This window comes from Saimiri boliviensis, chromosome 13, assembly GCF_048565385.1.
Source record: "Saimiri boliviensis isolate mSaiBol1 chromosome 13, mSaiBol1.pri, whole genome shotgun sequence".
NCBI lineage: Eukaryota > Metazoa > Chordata > Mammalia > Primates > Cebidae > Saimiri > Saimiri boliviensis.
The window spans coordinates 76,181,230-76,205,226 of record NC_133461.1 but is presented as its reverse complement, the minus strand read 5'-3'; the positions used below and the strand labels follow the sequence as shown (position 1 = coordinate 76,205,226).

The 23,997-nt window shown below is 40.0% G+C and overlaps 1 pseudogene; it reads right to left on the bottom strand.

Moving 5' to 3' along the window:
• Positions 1-22,214, bottom strand: part of LOC101027418 (ret finger protein-like 4A) — an 84,863-nt pseudogene extending 62,649 nt beyond the window's left edge.
• Positions 22,215-23,997: the final 1,783 nt, after the last annotated feature.

Below are 23,997 nucleotides of genomic sequence, written 5' to 3'. Positions count from 1 at the left end.
TTGCCAGTGGTTATTCATAACCTCACTTTTCCTTCCATAAACCTTCATTTCAATACCTTCCTCTGTTTTTCAGCAAAGTGTTTTTTAATATTGCAACAGGATATTATGCAAATGTAAATCATACTGGATTGGACTATTTACTTAGTAGCAAAAGCAATGCTCTTGCTGGCAAGATAAATGTAAATGTCTCTAATTATCCTTTACTACACCACAGTCTGAGAAAAAAAAAACAGGCTACAAATAGAAAAATCAACTAGACTGTGTGTGTTGAGAAATAAATTCTTAATTGAATTCATAAAGGACAATGCAGTTAATTACTTTATAGGACAAACTTTCTTGGTCTGTTCTCATTTCAGATGTATATGTGATATAATTATCTGTGTCTTTCACATAGCTTATAGATTTCAACAAAATAATGACTCTGGCATAGTTAAGAAACAACACTGAGATATAAAAATCAACCAGGCATAGTGGCTCATACCTATAATCCCAGCACTTTGGGATGCTGAGGTGGGCAAATCGCCTGAGGTCAGGTGTTCAAGACCAGCCTGGCCAATACGACAAAACCCCCTCTCTACTAAAAATACAAAAAATCAGCCAGGTATGGTGGTGCATGCCTGTATCCTAGCTACTCGAGAGGCTGAGGCCCGAGAATCACTTGAGCCCAGGAGGCAGAGGTTACAATGAGTCGAGATTGCACCATTGCACTTCACCCTTGGAGACACAGCACCACTGTACTTCAGGCTCAGAGAAAGAGTGAGACTCAGTCTCAAAAAAAAAAAAAAAAAAAAAAAGTCATAAGTCAATACCATAGATACCACTGAGATAAACACCAACATGGAATGATTATAAATGTCATGTCTTTATTCTGCTTCTTTCAGTTTTTCAATTTCTCATTCCATCTTTTTGATAAGATATAATGCTTAGTTTTAAAATTTGTAAAAAGGTAATTTAAATGTACCTATTAGACCCTTATATCTTCATGGATCTGTCAGTTTAAGAAGATGTTTTGGCAGTCAAGGCAAAATAAAGCATGAACAAAACTATACGATGTGTTCAGTCATATTGTCTAGTCTTCCACTTCAGTATGTATTTTATTCTTTCTTCTAAGTACAAATAAGGAGATTTTGCTGACTTTTCAGAAGTAGCCAAAGACATTTTCTTATTCCTAAACTCATTAACGACAATAGTTAACATAAATCAAGTGCCTAGCCATGCCTAGGAGGGACTTATTATTATTATATTAATTTTAGGAATTTAAACAGTAAACGAAGAAAACCTCAGACTTAGCTTAACTTGAATGTTCAAGGATCTACAGCTGGTAAATGGAAGAATCAGTCTTGAAGCTCCTGGTGCCCGAACGAAGCTGGTGTGCTCTACCAAGTCCTCTCCACTAGGAAGGAATTCATGTGCATCTACAGGAAGCTGTGTGTCCACATTTTATGCTGACACATATCCTGAGACTGACATAAGATCGGAATATTCTTTTGGTTTGTGAGCAGATTGATAACATGTGCTTTTTTCTTTTTCTTTTTTTTTTTTTTTTTAAGTTTTAACATTATCCCCAACTATCTCATATTAAATTATGGTGTCTCACATATGAGATAAACTTGTAACAGATTTCTCACTCATGCACAATTAACCGGCCCTTCACAAAACATTTATAGGTAGTTTAGTATAGGAAGAAAGACCTTCGAATCATTACCATCGGTAACTTACATGGCTGTAGACAGCCATTTGTCATTGACACCGAATACATCCTATCCTATAGGTCATGAGATGCCCTACTTCTATTCTATCCAATCTCACTTGATAACTGCACTGGTTCTTCCCTCATCTTGCTATCTTCCATGCACTGTTGCTTCTTATGGATTTATTTATAGGCACATAACATCGTTTTAGTCATTTCAGTTAAGTAGGCTCTATAAAAAATAAGTTGTGCTGAATTGATTCAATAAACTTTAGCTACCTTGTGATAGAAAGACCTTTTGGCTTTGTAAGTTGGTCAAATTAATGACTTTAAAAATCATCTGAGTATGTGTTACATTCTAAGATGCTCTATTCTCTAAATCCTTTCTAGAATGATCTGAAGAAACCCGAGGTAGAATTGCACATCTGTGGGGAAGACTTGAGGTTTAATCTATACATTATTTAATTTGTACCTCAGTGTTTTGTTTAATGCTTACTTTAAATAGTGTCTGTTTGTTTACTTTTTTAAAAACTTTCTGGTTAAACATGGAGTACAATAAACATCCAAACAAACATCAGAGGTAGTGTGGGAGAGAAAAAGGTGTAACAAATGCATTCACTCTAATAGAAAGTAGAAAGACACAAAATAAGAAATGACTGAGCAGGGGTACAATGTATAGTTCCCTTTCTCCAGTATGTAGCCAGTAGCCTGATGTGGCTGCTGAGCATTTGAATTATAGTTTACTTATTTTTAATTTTATTTTTTGAGTTGATGTCTCATTCTGTTGCCCACGCTGGAGTTCAGTGGTGTGATCTCGGCTCACTGCAACACCTGCCTCCTGAGTTCAGGTGATTCTCCTGCCTCAACCTCTCAAGGAACTGGGACTATAGGCACACACCACTGTGCCCTATATTTTGTATCTTCAGTAGAGATGGGCTTTCACCATGTTGGCCAGGATGGTCTTGAACTCTCAACCTCAGATAATCCACCCGCCTCTGCCTCCCAAAGTGCTGGGATTACAGGCGTGAGACACAGCGCCTGGCCGAATCATGGGTAATTTAGGATACAGGTGCATCCCTGTATCCTAGCTGCTCGAGAGGCTGAGGCCCGAGAATCACTTGAGCCCAGGAGGCAGAGGTTGCAGTGAGCCGAGATTGCACCACTGCACTTCACCCTTGGAGACACAGTACCACTGTACTCCAGGCTCAGAGAATTACTGTGACATTGGGTTTTGATTATGTATTATAGAAGAAAACAATGTTAATTATCTCAATAACAAATAACAGTAATTATTTACATTGTTTTCACTTTGAAAATATTTTAGGTAATTTTGTTGAACAGTTTTGAAGACTTGTTAAATATGTCTACTAGAAAACATTATAGCACACAGATGGCCAATATTATATTTCTGTTGAAAGATGCGATGTAAAGCAAGAGAAAAGAGATACTTTTTAACCTTCATGATCAAAGAAACCTTAACAGAAGAAATGCTGAGAAGGACACTGTATAAGATGCCTGTGATAAAGGAAGGAAAACCTCACTTCCAAGGACCCATCACTGACTTGGAAAAACATACCCAAGCCAATGTTCAGATTTGGCCCTCTATCATGGTCCACACTTGTTTTACAGTAGTGATATAATTGTTATTAAAGTTGAGCAAAGCAATTGGTAAAGAAACAAAGGACAGAGGACAGAATGTTGGTAACAGGCCGGGCGTAGTGGCTCACGCTTGCAATCCAAGCACTTTGGAGGCCAAGGCAGGCGGATCACCTAAGGTCAGGAGTCCAAGACTTGCCTGACCAACATGGTGAAACCCCATCTTTAAAAATAAATAAAATAAAATAAAATAAAATAAAATAAAAAAGAATGTTGGTAACAGCAATGATAGGAAGTATGCAAGGCAAGTATGTTCAGTACTGTGTAACGTGTTTTACATACTGTAACAGAATATGTATTTTTTCATAAGACTTCATTCTCTCTCCAGGCTTGCCATGGTTTCCCAGGGGACACTGTATGCCTCCCTACATTGACTTTGGTCTTGGCCATGTGACCAGCTTTAACCAATATAATGTGTAAAAGTTCTGAGTGACAGTTTTGAAAGACATTATCTATTTCTCCTTGCCCTTCTTGCCCTCCTGTCATCCTGAGATGAACAGATTCCAGATAATTGCTGCTCCTTCAGCCTAAATCTCAAAAAATTTGATTGGACACATGGAACAGATCTGAACCAAAGCCAACCCAGCTTTGTTGAGCCAGAGTCCATCTGCAAAATGTGAGCAGAAGACAAATGTTTGAGAGATGCTTGTTATGTAGCATTATTTCAACAAAACCTGACTAATACACATATCCAACATAATTTAGTTTCACAACAATTCATTGAAAAAGGTACTGCTAGCCTCGTTTCAAACAAAAAAGAAATGAGGCTTCAACTGTTACGTAACAGAGTTGTGAGTTGTTTTTCAGTTACCATGGACCCCTAGGTTGAACAGCACATAAGCTGAGCATGCCCCAGTGAACCAAGGATGCAACCATGTATAGAACTTAAGTACTTGAACCAAGAAGTGGGGGCTGAATAAGGAAGCAGAGGACATGGTGGGATCCAAGATCCAATCAGATTGAGCCCTGGAGTCACCCCACAGCAGGATCCAGTCAGATCATGACTCCTAGCACCACCTCATTGCAAGAGTCAATCAGATCACATCTCATTACCCTAGGCTTATAAAACGCAACCTAACCCCAGCTCTGGGAGACAGATTTGAGCACTTCCTCCTGTTTCCTTGTGAGTCTACTCACAGTAAACCTTTCCCACTGCAAAATCCCACTGTTCAGTGTTTGCTTTTCTGCTATGCAGGCAAATGGACCCAGTTTGGTTCTGTGACAGAACCACTGTGACTAAAGGTATATGAACATACCTTTATACGTAAACATTGTAGTGACATATTGAATAATTGTTAGGATTCAGGATGTAAATCTGAATTAGTTGTATATAAGAAAGATTACACATTATCAGAATTTGATTACTTCTGCTTTGTTGGCTGTCAGATTCATTTCAGGGCAGCCAATGAGAAAGTCTACAAGACCAGGAAATAACCATGACACTCCTATCTTTACCAGAGCCACAGCAGCTATCAGTAATCAACCATAGCATTTTCCCACAGAGCTCATATTTAGCTTTATAATCCTTCTCAAAACAGATTTTCCACCTTCCTACAACATTCTTAAGAGTTTATCTATAAAATGGAGAGTGACAATCTGTGGGCATTTGAGATCTCCCTACCACCCTCAGCTTCATACACACTTCTTCCCACTTGCAATGCAAGAGATCAGGTTGTGATGTTGGCTCCTGGTTCCACCTGATTCATCTCAAGCCTCCTTCCTTCCTTCCTTGTCATGTATCTGCACTTACCAAAGAGCAAGGACTAATTCAGAATAGCACAGGAATCAACAGAAAAGTTGCTTATAATCATGTTTCTCACTATTTTCACATTTTATTAACAAATTTCTGTGTACCTTGAAAATACGAGGGTAATAAATGAAACAGGGAGGCAATACTCAGATAATTGATCACAAAATATGATTTCTACATTAGATGCTCCTTCCTTTCCTGTTTGCTTATTTCCTTTTTATTTCAGTTGTGGGGTTTAATGTAATAGCTTTGTTTAAAGAGAAAGATTTGGCAGTTCCTGTAGCTTCTGACACTGCTCATGTCTCCAGGCATCTATTTGCACATTAGGAGGTGTCGTGGGAGACTGAGAGCTCCAATTTTTCCATATTTGGACAACTAGAGTGAGAGATAGCCCTGAGGAGAGAAACAGGTAAGCAGTGGAGATAGAGGAGCAGGCGCTGAATTTTATCTCAACCTAGCCAGCATCAAAGAGCTTAACCCTTTGACATCTTATAGAGCACAAAGTATTTAACTGAATGAAGAATTCAGTACTTTCAGCATTTATAATGTCCAAGCACAAATGTGGGGCAAGGTAGAGGCTATGATGAAGGTAGGGTAGAAAAAGAATAGTTACACAGAAAATATTTTTCTTAAATTTTTACTCTACTTTCTTTTTTTTTTTTTTTTTTGGGTGGGATGCAAAAAGAACATGTGACTGAACACAGTATTGAATTTATTTCTCTACGATCCTAAGCTTTTCTAGAATAAATTTATGTAGAGCAAATTTTTTATCATAGCTATAGAAGACATCTTAGAATTAATCTAAAGCAATCCATTCAGTTTTTTCAGATAGGAGCCCAAGGCTTCCAATTAAATGATTTGCCTCAAATCACAGTGTTGTAGGCTGGCCTGAAACTAACTACCAGATAGACTTTCCCAACAGTGACTTTTTGTCTGAACAAGAGAAAATAAAAAAATAATATTTATGATTATTTAGTCAAATCTCCCAAGGACAGTACACATCTAGTACCATTGGAAAGAACAGGGGAGAAGTTAATTCATAATATCTAGTGATGCTTCAGGACCCCGGTCGAGACAGGCTGTCCTAGCACGTTATCACTATCTGGCTTCCACAAACTATTTGGGAACTGATTTATTACATGAAAGCCACAACGAGTTTATGAGAGTTCTACAATTAAAGTATAAAGCTTACTGGTTTGGGCTGTTAGCAGATTTAGGACTATGGAAACACAGCCTGTTTCATCTGTGACCTTGAGTTATGATTAATTTTAGATAAGCAGTGGATGATACATTTAAGGGAAATCACCTTTGAGCCAACTTGAAAAAGAAGCATTAATTTCACTTGTGTTCTGCTTCTTTGTAATAATGGCTTTGCCATGAAATATCCCCTAAATAGCTTGAGATTGAAAATGCTGGCTGATAAAAGCATATCGTGTGCTTATTAGAGAACAGCAAAATGCCACAAAATTGAACAGTTATCTGCAAATAATTGTTAAGAACTTAATTCCGAAAGGAATCGGCTCTTACCCTGGGTGGACATACAAAACCAAAGGTGTAGGGGAGCAATCCCTTCCTCTTAGACAGTAGTGGTGATGCTTAAAGAACAGTCAGAGATAAACATAATCAGAAAAGCACCCAGGAGCTGACTGACTGCGGGAGGTAGGACAGGACCAGGTAGCAACTTCGATTCATCACTTTTTGGACAAATGATGACTTACTTGTCATTTTTCTTGTAGTCTGTTCATGAATAATTAAATATTTGTAGGTGAGAGAAATCTAACACTCACTGAAATGAATCCACCATCTTTTATATATGATGCTCCCATTATAAGAGATGACCTTGATTTTTGATGCCCTCACCAATACAAGCTTTTAATTTAGAACGACTTGTTTTTAACACAAATGGCATGGCGTGCTAGGAGAGTTTAGGTTCCCCGTGAAGATATGCTGCTATATGGTACTATAGAGTTTGATGGAATCTCAGTACATTTCAGAACTAAGAATGCTGAGGCACAGGGCAAAACTTCTACGAGTTGTCTGAAATGAGAAACTGCAATTGGGACTGAGGATCAGAGTCACAAAATTAGATCATGAGTCTGTATAGTACGGTGGCTGTCACTCCTTTGTCAACCTCCGTAATAAAGGCTGAGAAAACCAACACACGGTGCCTCCAGCCCACTCTGCAGTGAGAGGTGAACATGCAACACTGTTCTGACTAATGAAACAAACAAAATGCTGAGAATTGGTTTTGGCTTTTCTAATTTAAAAATGTCAAAGGTGTCTGAATATGGCACCTTCTCTTCTCCCTGCCTTGAATGTGGAGGCAATGTTTGAAGAGAAAACAGACATCTGTTATTCATGAAGGGAAGAACACAATGACAAAAAGCAATTTTCAAAAGACAAAATCAGAAATCAAAGAAGAGTTTGAGCATTGGTCCCTCATAGAGTCACTGGTTACGTAAATCAAAATGATCAATCACCTGCTTTAGGAATTTTTGTTAGTAGAGAAAAATTCATCCCAATTTGTTTGAGCCACTGTGGTTAGCATATACCCTTATGTTCAGGCAATTGAAATGCAAGCTAATCCAGATAATTAAGAAAAAAACAGGAACCAGAAGCCAGCATCAGGAGGAACAAGGAAAGTCTGGAAACCGTAAACGATGCATTGTCCTTGCTGTTTCTTCCTACTCCTATAGAATCGTACTTAAAATTTAACCAACTTGAGCATCTTTGTTCTCTTTTAGGAGTCTCGAATAAGAGAAGGGAATTATGTAAGCAGGTTGCAGTGGCTGAGTCTTGCATGCTTTCTTTGGACTATAGCTAGTGTCTGAGCAGAGAAAAGCATCCTCCTGCCTCTGTCCTCTCTTTGCCTTCTTCATAAGAGCCTCGGAAATCCTGTAAGAGCGGTTAAGTGAAGTGGGTAATCACACTGCTTTGTTTTACTTAGAGCCAGGAGGATCGTTTATACCTCTTATCAGACCTTAAGAGCAGCTCTTTTGCTGAAAAGCTGGAGGCCTAGCAGGGAAGAAAATTATATAGAAATACATATAAAATACTTCCTGGGGACCACTGCGCAAAGTGTAGGATAAATGGAAAACACGTGACCTATGTAAAATTACCCTTCTGCTCGCCCCGTCCCGGCAAGGAGCAGCTCAGAAGAGAGACTGGCTCCCCACTGGGGACATAAATGGGCATTCCAAGTGATGCTGCTTTCTGGCCCTAAAGATTCTTGAATTGTCTGTTATAATAGAGCAAAATAAAAACAGTTCATAATTTTTCATGCTCCAGTAACATAAGTGCAAAAGCCCATTTTGTTGTTGTTGTTATTGAGACAGAGTCTTGCTCTGTCACCCAGGCTGCAGTGCAATGGCATGATCTCAGCTCACCACAGCCTCTGACTCTGGGATTCAAGCGATTCTCCTGCCTCAACCTCCCGAGTAGCTGGGACTCCAGGCATGCCACACCCAGCTAATTTTGGTATTTTTAGTAGAGATGGGGTTTTGTCATGTTGATCTGCCAGCCTCAGCCTCCAAAAGTCCTGGGATGACAGTTGTGAGCCACTGCATCAGCCATAAGTCCTATTTCTTAAAGTCACAAATCTGTGGCTTTAAAAGACCCTTCTCTACCCACACCCCTGGCGCCACCCACATGCTTATACCCTATGGCTGAAATATAATTTTTTGGTAACTTCCTTTTGTATTTATTAGCCAATGACCTTTCTCAAGAATCCTCTTTTAGGATCTGAAGACTCCTGGAGAAGTGAAAAGAGGGAAAGAGGAAGGAAATAAATTAGTGACATGTATGCAGGACCTGTAGTGAACCAGGTAGCGTCATAAGAGCTTTGTCAAACTGTGTGTGGTACAGTGGGACAGATGTGTGTGTCTGTGTGTGTGGGTGCAGGTATACTGGATGGGGAATGTGGGAAGGGAAGGACAGAAGCGGGTATGACTGAGGTCATGTGGCAGGAGAGGTTACAGTGTGAAGAGAGTCAGCAGGGAGTGTGGATTGGGGGATCCAGCAGGAGTTGAGTGACAGAGGATGTTATGTATAGGACTCTATTGGGATGAGTAGATAAAGTCCCAAATCTCGAAGAAAAGAGACATTGACTGAGCATTCAAGAGGTTGGAAAATAAAGAGAACAAAAATCAAGAAAGTGTCAAAAACATGGACAAATATTGCCATTTCCCTTTTACCTCGGGGCTAAGTCTTTATGAATTTTATGACTGGAGTCCAGTGGGCTCTCCCTGAATACTTCCAACACTTTTAAAGGAAGCAAACAAACAAACATACTATATTAACAGGCCTGGGAGCTCATCACTTCTACTTGGAAGCAACCATCTTCACTCCCAAAGGGCTATGCTGTTGGGGATATTTAGCTAAGGAAACGAATCACCATGGAACGGTGTCTGCTCCAGGAGAAATAGCAATTATGAGCAGGATCAGTATCAAAAGGCTTGAAGTCAAAAGGCTTGAAAAATATCTTTACTTAAATCCTGCTCTGTGTTAGCATCACACTATTCCCCCCCCCCCACCAAAAAAAGTTGAAAGAAGTATTTTCACTAACACCCCGCCAAGGAGACTAAAATTACAGTATGCAAATAGCTGAAGAAGAAAAACAAAAGCAAAAAGAATTTGAATGGAAAGCCCAAGTGCCTTCCAGTCTTCCTGAGAAAACCATCAGAAATGCAAATATTAGGACTTGTAGGGTTGTAAGTCATAGCTGAAAGAGGAGGTCACAAATCTTTTGTTACCTCTGTGGAGCATCTGTACCATACAGACTGTCTTTGGAAATGGATCAACATGGGAAAAGGTAACTCTCATGAGATGGTCAGACTGCATCCCACTCAAATCTCATCTTGAACTGTAGTTCCCATAATTTCCATGTGCCATGGGAGGACCCAATGGGAGGTAATTGAATCATGGGGGTGGGTCTTTCCTGTGCTGTTCCCATGATAGTGATTAAGTCTCATGAGCTCTGATGGTTTTGTAGCAAAGAATTCCCCTGCACATGCCCTCTTAACCTGCCGCTATGTAAGATGTGACTTTGCCCTCATTCACCTTCAGCCATGATTGTGAGGCCTTCCCAGCCATGTAGAATGCTGAGTCAGCTAAACTCTTTTTCTTTTATAAATTACCCAGTCTCAGGTACGTCTTTATCAGCAGTGTGAGAACAGACTAACACATCTTACTACGTTTTTTTTTCCTGGAACTTAAAAAACACCTGTTAGTTTTTTTTTCCTGCAACTCAGTAAGAAATTTACAAATCTTATCAGGGTAATGCTTAATTCTTTCCCTCCCAAGAGAAAACATAAAACTATGTTTTGGAATCATGAAAAAAATAATTGTAAAGCATAATATATTTGGATTACTTTGTTTTGGGCGAGAACCTTAAGGACTCTGTGAAAGACAGAAGGAAAAATGGAGACTTGGATATCTTCTGACATGCCTTTTTGCTCTTAGCTATTCATTTCCCCACCTTCTGGAGCTTGTACCCTATGTTATATGTTACAAAGAGAAAATAATCATGTAGAACAAATGTAATGACTTGAAATATAAAAATGATTTATGGTGAAGAAATACTTTCATAGGAAACCGTTCTCTCAGGAACTTTCCTGAAAGTCTCTGGGAATTTATGAAATAATTTTGCTGATGAAGCTTATTTTTAGCTATACCCCATGGCAGTCTCCTTGCAAAAGAAATGGGAATTCTGTTTATGCTACAGAAATTGAAGTTCTGCACAGCAGTCAATAGAAAATAATGGATATCAATTTCACAGCTGGAACTGCTGACTTGATCAGATTTTATAACTCTCTTCTCTGGGGGTCTTTTTAATAAATCCGTGGAGAGTGGTGTCATGTATTTAATGAGAACGCTTCAGTGTTTTATTCTATACATAGAAACGAGTAACTAAAGGGAGCTTGACCACCTTACAGTAACTCACATTCCTAAATACATAAAAATTAATGTAAAACAGCCACAGGATGTTAGATGTTTATTAGCTCCGGAAGGAGTTGATATCTCTGTTTCTAGGACTTAAAGGTCTCTCTGATTCCTACTTTTATCTGGGTTTTTTAAAGCCCATATTTTTTCTCTCTCTACTCAGAGGGAAGGTAGCCAGATGTGTTGCTTTGGAGGGTGCATTCCTCTTTCCCTTTCTCTCTGATCTCTCTGATTCGTCATTTGCATTGGGCAGGATCTGACTTAGGAAATCTCATTTTCTACGTGTACATTGGGGAATAATAAAAGCACCTACTTTCCAGACAAAGTTGCCATAAGAATTTAATGCTATCATAAATGGAAAGAATTTAGAGCAATGCCCGATGCATGGTATGTTCTTAAAAATGTTGGCAGCAAATCAGCCATCCAAGGCCAACTTGTTCTGCCCTGCCACATCCAATCAATTCAGCAACAGCAATCATTAAAACGGATGGCTTCCATTCTTACAGGAAAAAGGTTACTGTGAAATCTAGAGAAGTAACCTACTTTGCTATCCTTTCTTAAAACTTAACTTTCCAGATTTCTCTTGGAGTGCTTCTCTGACTCTGTATACATAAAAATCCTCTGGAAGACAGAGGTGGAGGTGGTGGGCACGGCTGAAATGAGATTCTCGAGTTTTTCCCATTCTCAGGAGATTCATGTTCAAACTTGAGACGAAGCTTATGAAATTGCATTATCAACAACCTTCTCCATGCTGGAATTTCATGCAGATGCAGGTGGTACACAGACCTCACTTAGGGAGGCACAGCCTTGGCATTTCACTTAAGGCCTGCCATTAGGCTCACTGAGCTCTTTGAAATGCTGCTAAATTTCATTTTATCAGCACATAAATAGGATGAGAACTCTCCACAGATAAAAGTTCTTCAAGGAGATCTTAAAAATGTCTACCTTATGTGTGGACAGTTCTCGGTTCTGCCTAATTTTTCTGGAAGAATCCCAAGTGGAATACTTAAGTCATCATTTCTGAATCCATGCATTTTCTTCCAAAATACCCAGGTGGTGTCAACAACTTACCAGAAGCTACTGATCAGAGTTTTGTACCTGCTGGATTGGGTCCTGGAATGATGTCCTACAGGAAGCATTTGGATGCTCTAAGTCGATTCTTTTTGGCACCCACAACAGGTGTGGAAATGATTACAGGATGTCTAACCATGTTTCTTATGTGGGAAATGACTCACAAATTATTCCTTCCACATGCTCCTCTTTTATGCCTGCCTCTCTAAAAGAAGGTTTTAGCCTCTTTATAGGGCAACAGATTAAAAATAAACATGCCTGGGTCTGTTGAGTTTTCAGCCTCTGGAGTGTTAGGGGAAAGTGGTCTCTAGGATGTATCATTGGTTTCCTCAGGCACAGAGACCATCTACTACCTCTCCAGCTTCTGGAGGGGAACGTCTACATTTTTTTCATAGTGCGGATAAATCTGCCTGCTCTTCTCATTCAACAAAAAGTAGAATCAATTGAAAATCTTTCTTGGAGCTATGCTGCCAGCTCATAAAATATAAAACATGGCACGGAACCCTCCTCTCCATATGCACCGTCAACTCCCATAAGCAATCAAGGCACTTAGACTTTTGCACCGCAGGAGAACAGCACCATATGTATTTAAACTGTAGGAGAAAGGGAAGAGAAATAACTGCTGTGATCTTTGCAATGTTTCATTTTCTGTTCATTTTTTATTTATTCATGTCATCATATAGGTTTCTAAATACAGAAGCATCGCCTCTCCTGTGTGACATCTTCCCCGTGGTAAATCTAATTAAACTGCCATTAAAGTCTGTGTTCACTCGATTATGCCAAGGTGACCGCAGCAGCTACTAAATGTTAACAGTATCTTTCTTTGCCCACTGCCAGGCATTTAGGGCAAAATCAGTAGCAGTAGTTTTTATAGAAATCGATTTTAACATCTATTTTCTTCTTTTCTTTAACTATAAATATTTTCTGATTTTGAAATCAGTAGAGACAATGAATTCTAATGAGAAAAAAATGATATATTTATGAAATTCTCTTGTATGTAATCGAGTTTGATGGGCAGCTGAAGCCAATGTTGGAGTATTTTTCTGGCTTTGGATTAAGTGCTCCAGCCTGTATTTCAAAGATAGCCTTCTCTGGGAACCTACTTTTCCGGGCCTATTTGCCTGCCTCTGATAGCGCTGCGGCTGGCTTTTGAAAATAGCAAGTATGCTTTCCCCATCACGTTTTTGTTCATGCTCATTCCCGTTCTTTATTTTTTATCTAAATCCCACTCATCTTCAGGACTAAGCTTAAAATGAAGCGTGTCTTGGCCTCAGCAGCCCAGAGGAATTTTTCCTTCCTCTTAATTCATTTGACAGCACACAGGATCCTTGTAATAGTTCACCTTGCATTGCCACTCATCATCTGTTCATCAAAAGCATTGTCTGGGCCACTGACCTGAGGAAGAAATAAGGGATTTGATCATTCCTGTGCATGTATTTTTTCCATTGCGGCAGCGTGCCGTCTCTTCACAGGTAACTGGAACACAGAGTTTTTACTAAAGTCTTGACTCCCCCAGACTGGGGTTTTTCAGCAGCAGGCCTTCTTCTTCTGGTTATTCTCAGCTATTATTATTATTTTGAAATGGGGTCTCACTCTATCACCCAGGCTGGAGTGCAGTGACATGACCTCTGCTCACTGCAACCTCTGTCTTCCCAGTTCAAGCGATTCTAGTGCCTCAGCCTCCCCAGGAGCTGGGATCCAACGTATTCAAGCCACTACGCCCAACTAATTTTTGTACTTTTTAGTAGAGACGGGTTTCACCACGTCGACCAGGCTGGTCTCAAACTCCTGACCTTAGATGACACAATTGCCTTGGCCTCCCAAAGTGCTGGGATTAGGTTATTATTATTTTTTTTTACTTTCATTGTTGCTTCTCTATTATTGTCATGTTGGGGCTCTACCTGCACTGTGCTGCTCTGAACCAGCAGGCTCTTATCTTCATGACCCTGTGCTCTACCCCCAACACCTAGACACGGGCACATGCATGCATGTGTGTGAGTGCATGTGTGTACACAAACACACACACACACACACACACACAATGCTGCAGGCCCTCTTGACACAGTGTGCTCTGTCACAGATCCTGTCCACTCTGGCAGTCCCCTCCCTCATGACGCAGGGCACACAGGGCCTGTGCTCACCACTGGGCCTCTGCTAGACTTGCTCCCACAATTCTTCTCTGAATGTCACTGCACTTTCTTGGCTCTGTTCTTGAGATACTGCTTAGGCTCAGTTCTATTCCTCTTCTTCAATACTTTGGGTACTTGCTGAGCTAGACAGAGAAGTCTGAATTCCTTCCTCTTCCCTCTTTGCCCTTTTCTTCTCTTTTTTGAGCAGTTTCTTTCTTTCTTTCTTTTTTTTTTTTTCTTTAAATCTATCCCTATCTCACAGCTAGATTTCCTTCCACCTGGATGTGAAAATTTATGCATAAGTCTGTGGCCCCAGAGATGGCAGGAAGCAAGGTTATGTGGAAAAACATTTATCTCACCAATTAACTTACCCACTTAGCTCTGTGGAAGTCCCTGGGTCTACTGGACTCTAAGTAAATATGAGTTCAAATCCATTATTTCAAAGCTCTCTTACCCTTATAGCAATTAGAGCTACTATTTATCCAGCTTCTGTTAGGCTGCCAGCTTCTTTCCTTGAATTATCTCATTAAATACTTAACAGGGTTACCATGCAGCAGGTATCCCTATTCTCCATGTTCCAGGAAATGAAACTGAGACTCAGAGAAAGGAAGTCACTTTCCCTAGCCAGTCAGTTACTAAGAGTCAGAGGAGGAATTCACATCCAGGTCTTCTGACTCCATAGTACACAGGATATGCTTGCTTCTCAGTGAAGAACAAAATCGCCAGGAAGATTTCAATTTGTAACTCTCAGTTTACAAGGCCAGCAGACACTCCGTAGCTATTTGCACACTTTGACCAAAGTGTTAACGGTAACAAAAAGAGAGGTGTTTTATTGTTGATTAGCACGTATATTTATTTATTTGAAAATTGCTTGTGTATTTTTAAAAAACTTAAGTCATATGGAGATATTTCCTTCTCTGAGTCCCAGATTGGAGTTTTTATCCATCGGTCTGGCTTTTGACCCAGATACAGGGAGTACACCACCCCCTCCACAGTTTAAATTGAAATATATCTCTCCTAAGTAGGTAATTTGTCAGCTGAAGGTCAATGACAGTGAAATGCTAATGATCAAATGGCAATTAAAAGTATCATATTTTTAAACCAAACTCCCTTAAGAAGTATCACTGTATAATTACATTCTGGGAAACCTGCATCATCTACTAAATTAAAACCAATGGAACCTTCCTTCGTAGCAGCAGCTCATTTGTCTTCCAGCTTTCTCGATTTCATTTCACAAGTTTCATAAATCATTTAGCAGCCGCAATTGTTGTCAAAATGTTCTGGTTTAAATGTAAATATTTATAACTATTGTTTTATTTCCCAAAGCAAACAGGAAGAACTGTGTTGAAAACAGCAACGAGAACCGCCCAGGCTTTTAGCTTAACTGGAGCTGAGCTGCCATTGCAGGACTGGGTCCCCTCGAACGCTCTATTCCAAGGCTTCCTGGAGAATACGTGGTGGTCTTTGCCAGATGGCACATGCCAGGTCAAAAGCTGGAGTGGCCATTAGAGGTCAAGGATTTCTGACCCTAGATGAATTGGATGGACTTAGCCCAGATCTGACAGTACCCTCAATAAATAGTTTTCAAATGAAAGACACAAGAGCATTCTTTCAAGGCATTTGATTTCCAAGAGTTTCAAGGAGGTTGAGGACTATATCATCTTAGTGTTACAATGGAGCAGGATTCCTACAGGAAAGACACTCAAGAAACAGGCTCACACTGGACCCTCATTTTTGTTGCCCTCCCAATGTCTCTCTCCTCCAGCTTGACTGAGGAGGTGCCCTTGAAGGCAAGCTGTGACAATGCAAAGTAGTCACGGGCTCTGTATCCCTCCTGCCACCTTCATACGGATCAATACATTAAGAAGAATTAATTCAATCAGATTTGTCTGAAAAGTTTGTTTCGAAAAGAATCCACAGTGACTTGCATTGAAAGTGTACAAATTACAATGATCAAATGTACAAATTAAATGTACAAAGTATAGAAATTAAAACGAAAGCTATAGCTGGGAAGGAGAGAAACTTATGTATGTGGGCTAATACTGCTACTATATACGTGCATTAAATGTTATTCTAAGCTTCCAGAAGGCTTAGAAGAAGAATCACAATGTCATGCCAGCATTCATGTCATCACTTTTAATAGTAAAGGCAACATAAAGAGGTTTCTAAAGAAATTTTGAAGATGAGAAAAGAATAATTCTCTAGACTTTAAAAGTTATATTTTTCCTTTTTTTTCATATTCTCTGTCTTTATTTTTGTGAAAATGGCCTCATATTGTTCTTTTCACAGTATTTATAAAATTTCATATTCTTTTTCTTCTCTCTTTCTCAAAACCCTTGTAACCATATGTCAGATGAATTTTGACAGATGATAGATGACCAAGAGTTGACAATTACCCTTAAGGAGTGCTGGGGTTGTGTTTAGTGTGCTGCAGGGCAGCAGGGGCAGGGGTAGCTCCCGGCTCTCTGGTTAGAGCTGTGGTCCCTGACCTGAATAGGTCACTAAGTCCTTTGAGGCTTAACAGAACTAGGGAAATTCCGTCTAGAAAATGTGCCATCACACCATCACAGACTTTTTTCATGCAATTTTAGGAAATTGTAGAGCCAAGACTGAAGGTCTTTGGAATAGAGTTAACTGCAGTGGTGCCTACAAACTAGACAGTCTCAAACTGTGGGTCTCAAATGTTTTGGTTTTAGGACTTCTTTACACTCTTAAAAATGACTGAGAGGCCGGGTGCGGTGGCTCACACTTATAATCCTAGCACTTTGGGAGGTTGAGGTGTGTGGATCATGAGGTCAGGAGTTCAAGACCAGCCTGGCCAACATGGTGAAACTTCGTCTCTACTAAAAATACAAAAATTAGCTGGGTATGGTGGCAGGTGCCTGTAATTCCAGCTACTTGGGAGGCTGAGGCAGGAGAATTGCTTGAACCTGGGAGGCAGAGGTTGCAGTGCCACGGAGCTCCAGCCTGGGTGACAGAGCAAGACTCTGGCTCAGGGAAATAAAAACAAAACAAAACAAAACAAAACAAAACAAAACAAAACAAAACAAAACAAAACAAAACAAACAAACAAAAAGACTGAGATTGTTTATATGAGTTATATTAAAAAATATTTACCATATTAGAAATTAAAGCTGAAAAAAAATTACGTGTTTACTTATTTAACATAATAGTAAATTCATGTTAACATAAATAACATGTTTTAATCAAAAAATAACTTTTTCAAAAATGTTGAGAAAGTGGCATTGTCTTTCATGTGGACGAATCTCTTTAACGTCTATGTAAGAGAAGACAGCTGGACGCTTACATGTGTTTCTGCATTCAGCCTGTTGCGTTATGTTGTTTTGGTTGAAGAAAATTCTGCCGCACACTGACATATAGTTAGAAAAAGGAGGAATATATTAGCAATATTTTCCGATAATTTTGAATATTGATCTTTAATACTACCCCCAAAACATGACAAGTGGTAGTTTCTTAAAAGTAAGTTACCAGGCAGTGGTTAACGGAAGTGCAATCTGAAAGAATTAAAATCCACTTTTTTCTTACTCCGTTATGTTAAAATCCACGGCTCTATCTTGGACTTTAGATGCTTATTTCACCCAGAAATAATTTTGACCTCTCGGACCTTCTGAACAAGTCCCTGAGACTGGAGGCCTACGGAGATACAGTCCCACAGCAGTCTTTCCCTTCAGCCTGTGCACGCAGCAAGTTCTACTTCTGTGATGAATATGCTGAAAGCACAGTGATTGTCCTCACGATCTTTAGCCCTACAGGTGCGCCTGCGCACGTCCTAGACGGGCTGGGACAGGGTCGGAGGCGTGCTTTGAAGTGAAGAAGGGAGAGAGGGAAAAGAACACAAACAGGAAGGCATATTTAAGGATCAGCCATACCAGAAGGGACTCTGCTTGAATGCGTATGTTGGTGTGTTTTTCCTGGGGATGAAGGTGCAAGCGTCAGGACAAGGCGGACACGGAGTTTGGAGAGAGAAACACTAACAGCAGAGCTTGCTTAGTGCCAATGTGGGTGGAAAATGCTACACAGAGTTAAAAGCGATGCTTATAACTTTTTAATCTGCCCCAACTCTCAGTTATTTGCAAGGCAATTGGGATAATTATTAGAACAATAGCACTTCCACACTACCTAGATAAAAGTTAACCAAAGCTCTTCCGATCAGATTGAGATTTTTTTCTACCATGAAAATTCCTTTTGCTCTTAAACATTAAAATAAATAAATAAATAAATAAATAAATAAATAAATAAATAAAATAAAATGCTTGAGTCGGTATTCTCTGTTGAGCACAGGGCAATCCCTAATTTCAACAAATTAATGCAGCACTGGCATTTTCTCTTGCCTAGATTTAGTTGCAATACTGGATTTTCAGATCTGGTCTTATAGAATCCGGAAGGTTTCCATCTCATTGCACTTAGAAACAATCTCTGATAAGATATTGGGCTTGAGCCATTCTTGTCAGATTATTTTTTAAATGATTCCTTTGGGAGAGTCTTACCCATCAGTCACAGAAGACAGGATGGTGACTGGGCTCATCAGAAACCAGGTATTAGGTGAATTGAGAACACCTAATTCAATGCTCCTGCTCCAGACCTGCTTCTGTGCTTCCACATCATTTCATTCGAGAAATCAATCCCTCTCAACACAGATCAGGCCTGGCCAGGATGTCCCTGGATATTTTAGAGCTGAGGTCTCTAGTCTTGAAGTGGTCTTGTTACTTTCTTTTTTTTAAAAATTGTTTTAAGATGAAAAAACATTATTTTTATAGAGATAGGGGTCTTACTCTGTTGTTCAGGTTGATCTCACACTCTAGGCCTCAAGGGATCCTCTTACAGTGCTAGAATTACAGGTGTGCGCCACTGTGCCTGGCCATGTTACTTCTTTAAAAGAAAAGCTGTTTTCACAGCGAGGCCAATGATCCATTTTTGCCAAAAACTCCTGAGGCAGAGCTATTTATTAGCCTGAAAGTCAGGTTAAAAGAAAAACTTGTCATGAGATGGTAACTACAGCCATGTTCATAGTGCAAAGAATCTCGGTGTGTGTTGCCTTGGTGGCATTATGACTGCCTACAATTGCTGCACTCTAGCTCCAGGAGACCGGAGGACCCAGGCTGGGTACACCGCTGGCTCAGTTCTGGTGGGACTGATGGGCGGGAAAGTGGAACACACCCGGTCTCTTGAGATTTAAGCACCTCACTCACTAAGTTCGCCATCCCTTCGCTTTTCAAGGAAGAGGGTACTAACTACCTAGCTACTGGCACTTTATATACAAATGAACTACTTAAAATTCCTCTCCAGTGCCTTCCATATCCCTGTTATGCAACTAATTTCCCCAAAGGAAACATAGCTTGAAGTGTCTGGGGTACCTGAAGAAACAAGACAGAAAAGCACATTCCGTGTGCAAGCCAAGCTGGCTCCGGTTCCGCAGCGCCCAGGCACGGGGAAATCTTGTGTTTCTTCCAGATGGCTCCAGGCTCCAGGGACACATTTTTGGTCTCTGCCTCTGTCGAGTTCTCCTGTATTTTTACTGTTAATGACTCAAGGAGGGGGCAGGAGGTGATGTGTTGGCAAAAAGCATGATGATAAATCCTGCTGAGGCACCTTTTCTGGAAGGAGCGGGCAGCTGTCTTCCACTTCATTTTCCAGGCATGCCTGGTACCTGTGTTTTTCTCGCTTCCCCAGTTCCCTGGTGGGGAGGAGTTGGCGGCATATGCAGGGTTCCAAAACACCTTAATGAGAAGAATGCTATTGCAGGGCAATCATGATCGTGAACATCTGTGAACTGTAGCGTTTAATTGAGCTACAGCTAATGTTTATTGTGTGTGGAAAGAGTAGGGGATTAATGGTGGTTTGATTGTCTTGAGATGGTTTCTTATTATCTTTTCCTTTCTCTTGTGATGTTTTGGCAGAAGTTACAAAGAGGATTCAAAGCCCCAAGACCAGGCATCCAAATAGTCTAAAAGTCTTTGGATTTATAAACAAAGCAGTAAGAGGAATGGGGTTGTTCTTGCAGCCTTCCTTAGGAATATATAGCATACAATTTAGAAGCTGGTGGAAAAGCAGGTAATCCGTTAAGAAAACACACTCCTGCCCCTATAGCAAGGATAGTCTTTTAGGAAAATTTATTATAATTCTCCAAGTAATAGCAACTTTATACTTTTATTTCCAAATATACTTATCAGAAACAAACTGAATCAAAATAGGGAAATGAAAATACGGGAAGAATTTTTTGGACTAAATGTCAAGGGTCAAAAAAAATTTAAAGATAACATAAATTAACCTTATTTATTTATTTATTTATTTATTATTTTTGGGAAGTCTCATTCTTGTCACCCAGGAGTGCAGTGGCTCACTGCAACTTCTGCCTCCCGGGTTCAAGTGATTCTCCTGCCTCAACCTCTTGAATAGCTGGGATTATAGGCATGTGCCTCCACAGCTGGCTAATTTTTGCCTTTTTTTTTTTTTTTTTTTTTTTGGATGAAGTCTCACCCTATAGCCCAGGCTGGCGTGCAGTGGCACGATCTTAGCTCACTGCAACCTCTGCCTCCTATGTTCAAGCAATTCTCCTGCCTCAGCTCCTGAGTAGCTGGGAGCATGCAGGCACATACCACTTCACCTGGCTAATTTTTTTGTATTTTTAGTAGAGATGGTGTTTCACCATGTTGAGTGGGCTGGTCTCGAACTCCCAACCTCAGGTAATCCACCCACCTCGACCTCCCAAAGTGCTGGAATTACAGGTATGAGCCACCACACCCAGCTTATTTATTTATTTTTAACAAAGCTGAATACAAATAAAGTTTCCATGATCTTGGCTTCCTCTGGTCCTTCTGCTGTCCTCTGGGTTTGCAGAATGCCATTCCCTTTATTCCTGTGTCCCTGACAAATGTCTCAAGGCTTAATCCCACAGAATAGGCTTTTCCTGTTACCCTCGCCCCATACTGAATCCTTTGTATATCTTAAACCTGGAGCTCAGGAGAACAATTTCCCAGTCGCTTTTCAGTAAGAGCAATCCATGCATCTGGCATTTTCATTTTCATAAGGAACTTGGGTGTATATAAATGTTCCAATGCTATATTGGAGGCTACTCTTCTGTGACATCAGCCTCTGCTCACAGCATCAGAGAAAGAAATTTCAGTGTTCTTGGCAGTTAATCTTCTAAGAGTCACCATTTGGAAGAAATCTGTGGAAAACACGCGTACAGACACGTGCATGAGATTTTGCTTCTTGCCAGGTGAAAAATACCCTGCAAGGAGTATGCCAAGGTAAACAGATTGCATAGAGTTGAAAGCCTTGGTTAACATCAGCGTCTTGCTCTCATAAGCGGTTGGGGGCAGTGGGCCTCTATCCACATCAATGGTAGCCCTAATCCAGGCTCTTCAGACCAGCCCTCTGTTCCTCCTCCAGCTATTTCCTGCAGATTAGAAATAGTACCTTTCTCAATGAGGCCAGGCGATGCCTCCATGTTTCACCTCAATCAGAGGACACTCAAACAAAAAGAAAACATAAAAAGTAAAAGAAGAGAAATCCATTAGGATCAAATCCCTTTGGTCAAACGACGTATTATTTTTGTTTTATCCTAGCAAGGAACTTTCTGAGAAAAACCTGCAAGCGAAAAAAGTGCTGAAAAAGACATATGTGATTGAAATTAGCTTTTATCTTCAGGATGCCACTGGATTGCACATGGGATAATGAATTAAATGAAGTAGAAACCATGGCCTGAACTGGAAATGTGCTTTGTGCCTAATGTAATTAATCTCTATTGAAACAGCTAAGCCATTTAATTTGTGTTGCATGAATAATGAAATGAAAGGGGCACATATGAATTAACTTCTTAACCAGCAGAGAAGATGCATCTTGCAGGTTTATAAACTGATTGGGATTTTCCTTACAGCTCTTTAGGTTTATCTTTATGAGCTGCAGCTTCTTTCTTTCCTTGATTGGTCAAAGATTGATCTTGCTTTTTAGTCATTTTCGGTTTGTCTAGATGTTTTGCAAACCTACATCAGAAGGACATTTTTAGACTGTGATCCAAAGGGCATGTGCACAATACAGAAAGCTACCAGCTGCATAGTCTTTTCTTATAAAGCATTTAGTGTTCACCTTTCAAGATTTCCTTCCTCTCAATATTTGGAGGGGAAAGAAGGATAGTTATTCCAATGCTATTTTCATATTGATCTGTGCTTTTGAGAACACCATGCTCCTTTGAAAAGACTGCTGGGTACCCTGGCCTCTGGAGAACAGCAGTGCCAGGAAGGCCTTTATCTCCTGGTAGCTCATGCTAAGCATAGAAATCTGGGCCCACCCCCTTAAATTCCTTTAGCTTTTGACACAATCTTACTAAAGACTTAATAATAGCACATAATGACTAAACAGTTGGCCCTGGAACAACACAGGTTTTAACTACATGAGTCCACTTATATGCAGATTCTCTTTCATCTCTGCCATCTCTGAGACAGCAAGACCAACCTCTCCTCTGCCTGCTCCTCAGCCTGTTCAAGAAAATGATGTGGATGAAGACCTTTATGATGATCCACTTCCACTTCATAAATAGTGAATATGTTTTCTTTTCCTTAGGTTTTTCTTAATAACATTTTTCCTCCAGCCTACTTTAATATAAGAATACAGTATATAATACATGCAACATTTTTTTTAAATGTGTTAATTGTCTATGTTATTAAGGCTTCCAGTCAACCACAGGTTATTAGTAGTTACGTTTTTGAAAACAAACAGATATGCATGGATTTTTGACTGCATGGGAGATCAGGGCTCCAAACCCTTCCATTGTTCAAAAGTCGACTATAAATAAAAGCTTAGTGCTAAATGCCCTAGAGCCTGCCTACCGTGCCCCTCTGCCAACTCCCCTGCCCCTATTTCTTTTCCTTAGCCTCCCCCATGTTGCTGGCACTAGTGCCAGCCTATCCTGTATCCAAATATTTGGGCAGAGGTACGAGGATCAGGAGCTATGTAATATTTCTCAAAAACAAATAAGAATTTTCTGGGACAATTCCATCTAAATTTATATTTAGAAATTTAAAGAAAAGGTTATCTGAAAGGACACTGTTAATGTCTGTAACTTCTATAGAAATATGTCCTTTTAGATAACCTTTGTTTCTTCCAGCCCTCCATCTCTTTTCTCGCCTTTTTCTTCCGTCATCACTAAGACAAGCAGATTCACTCACGGCTGAGTCAGTGAACAGAGCCCTGACTACCACAGTCTAGACAGAGTATGATCTTAAAGTGAAAGCCATAGAGGTCAGAGGCAAGAAAAAACAGAGAAAAGGGGAAGAATTTTGTGAATAATTTTATAAGCACACGTAAAATTGCTATCCATTATAATTCCAGAGTACAAGTTATTGAGTGGCTTTAGCCAAATAAAGAAAGCAACATTTGAAGGTCTAATCTGTCAGCTTTAGAAATCTGCATTCTAGCTGAAAGAGATTTTTGCTTGGCTAAACTTCAGTTACTTCAGTCAGGTTTCTGAAACTTTCCCTAGGCCCATCTGTGTACTTCCTGGTAAAATCCAGTTTTAGCAGAAAGACCCTGCTAAGTCAGTTTAGCCAGAACCCCCATCCTTGATATCTGATCATCCTCAATATCTGATCAGGTTCCTCATCCTTCACCTTCTGTCTTTAACAAGAATCCTGTTATGTTGGTTTAGCCAGAATCCCCTTTATCCCTCATGTTTCCTCTTAGTAATTTTCCACGCACTGAGCTCCACATTGTCCTTGGCTATCAGTTCTCACTTGCTCATG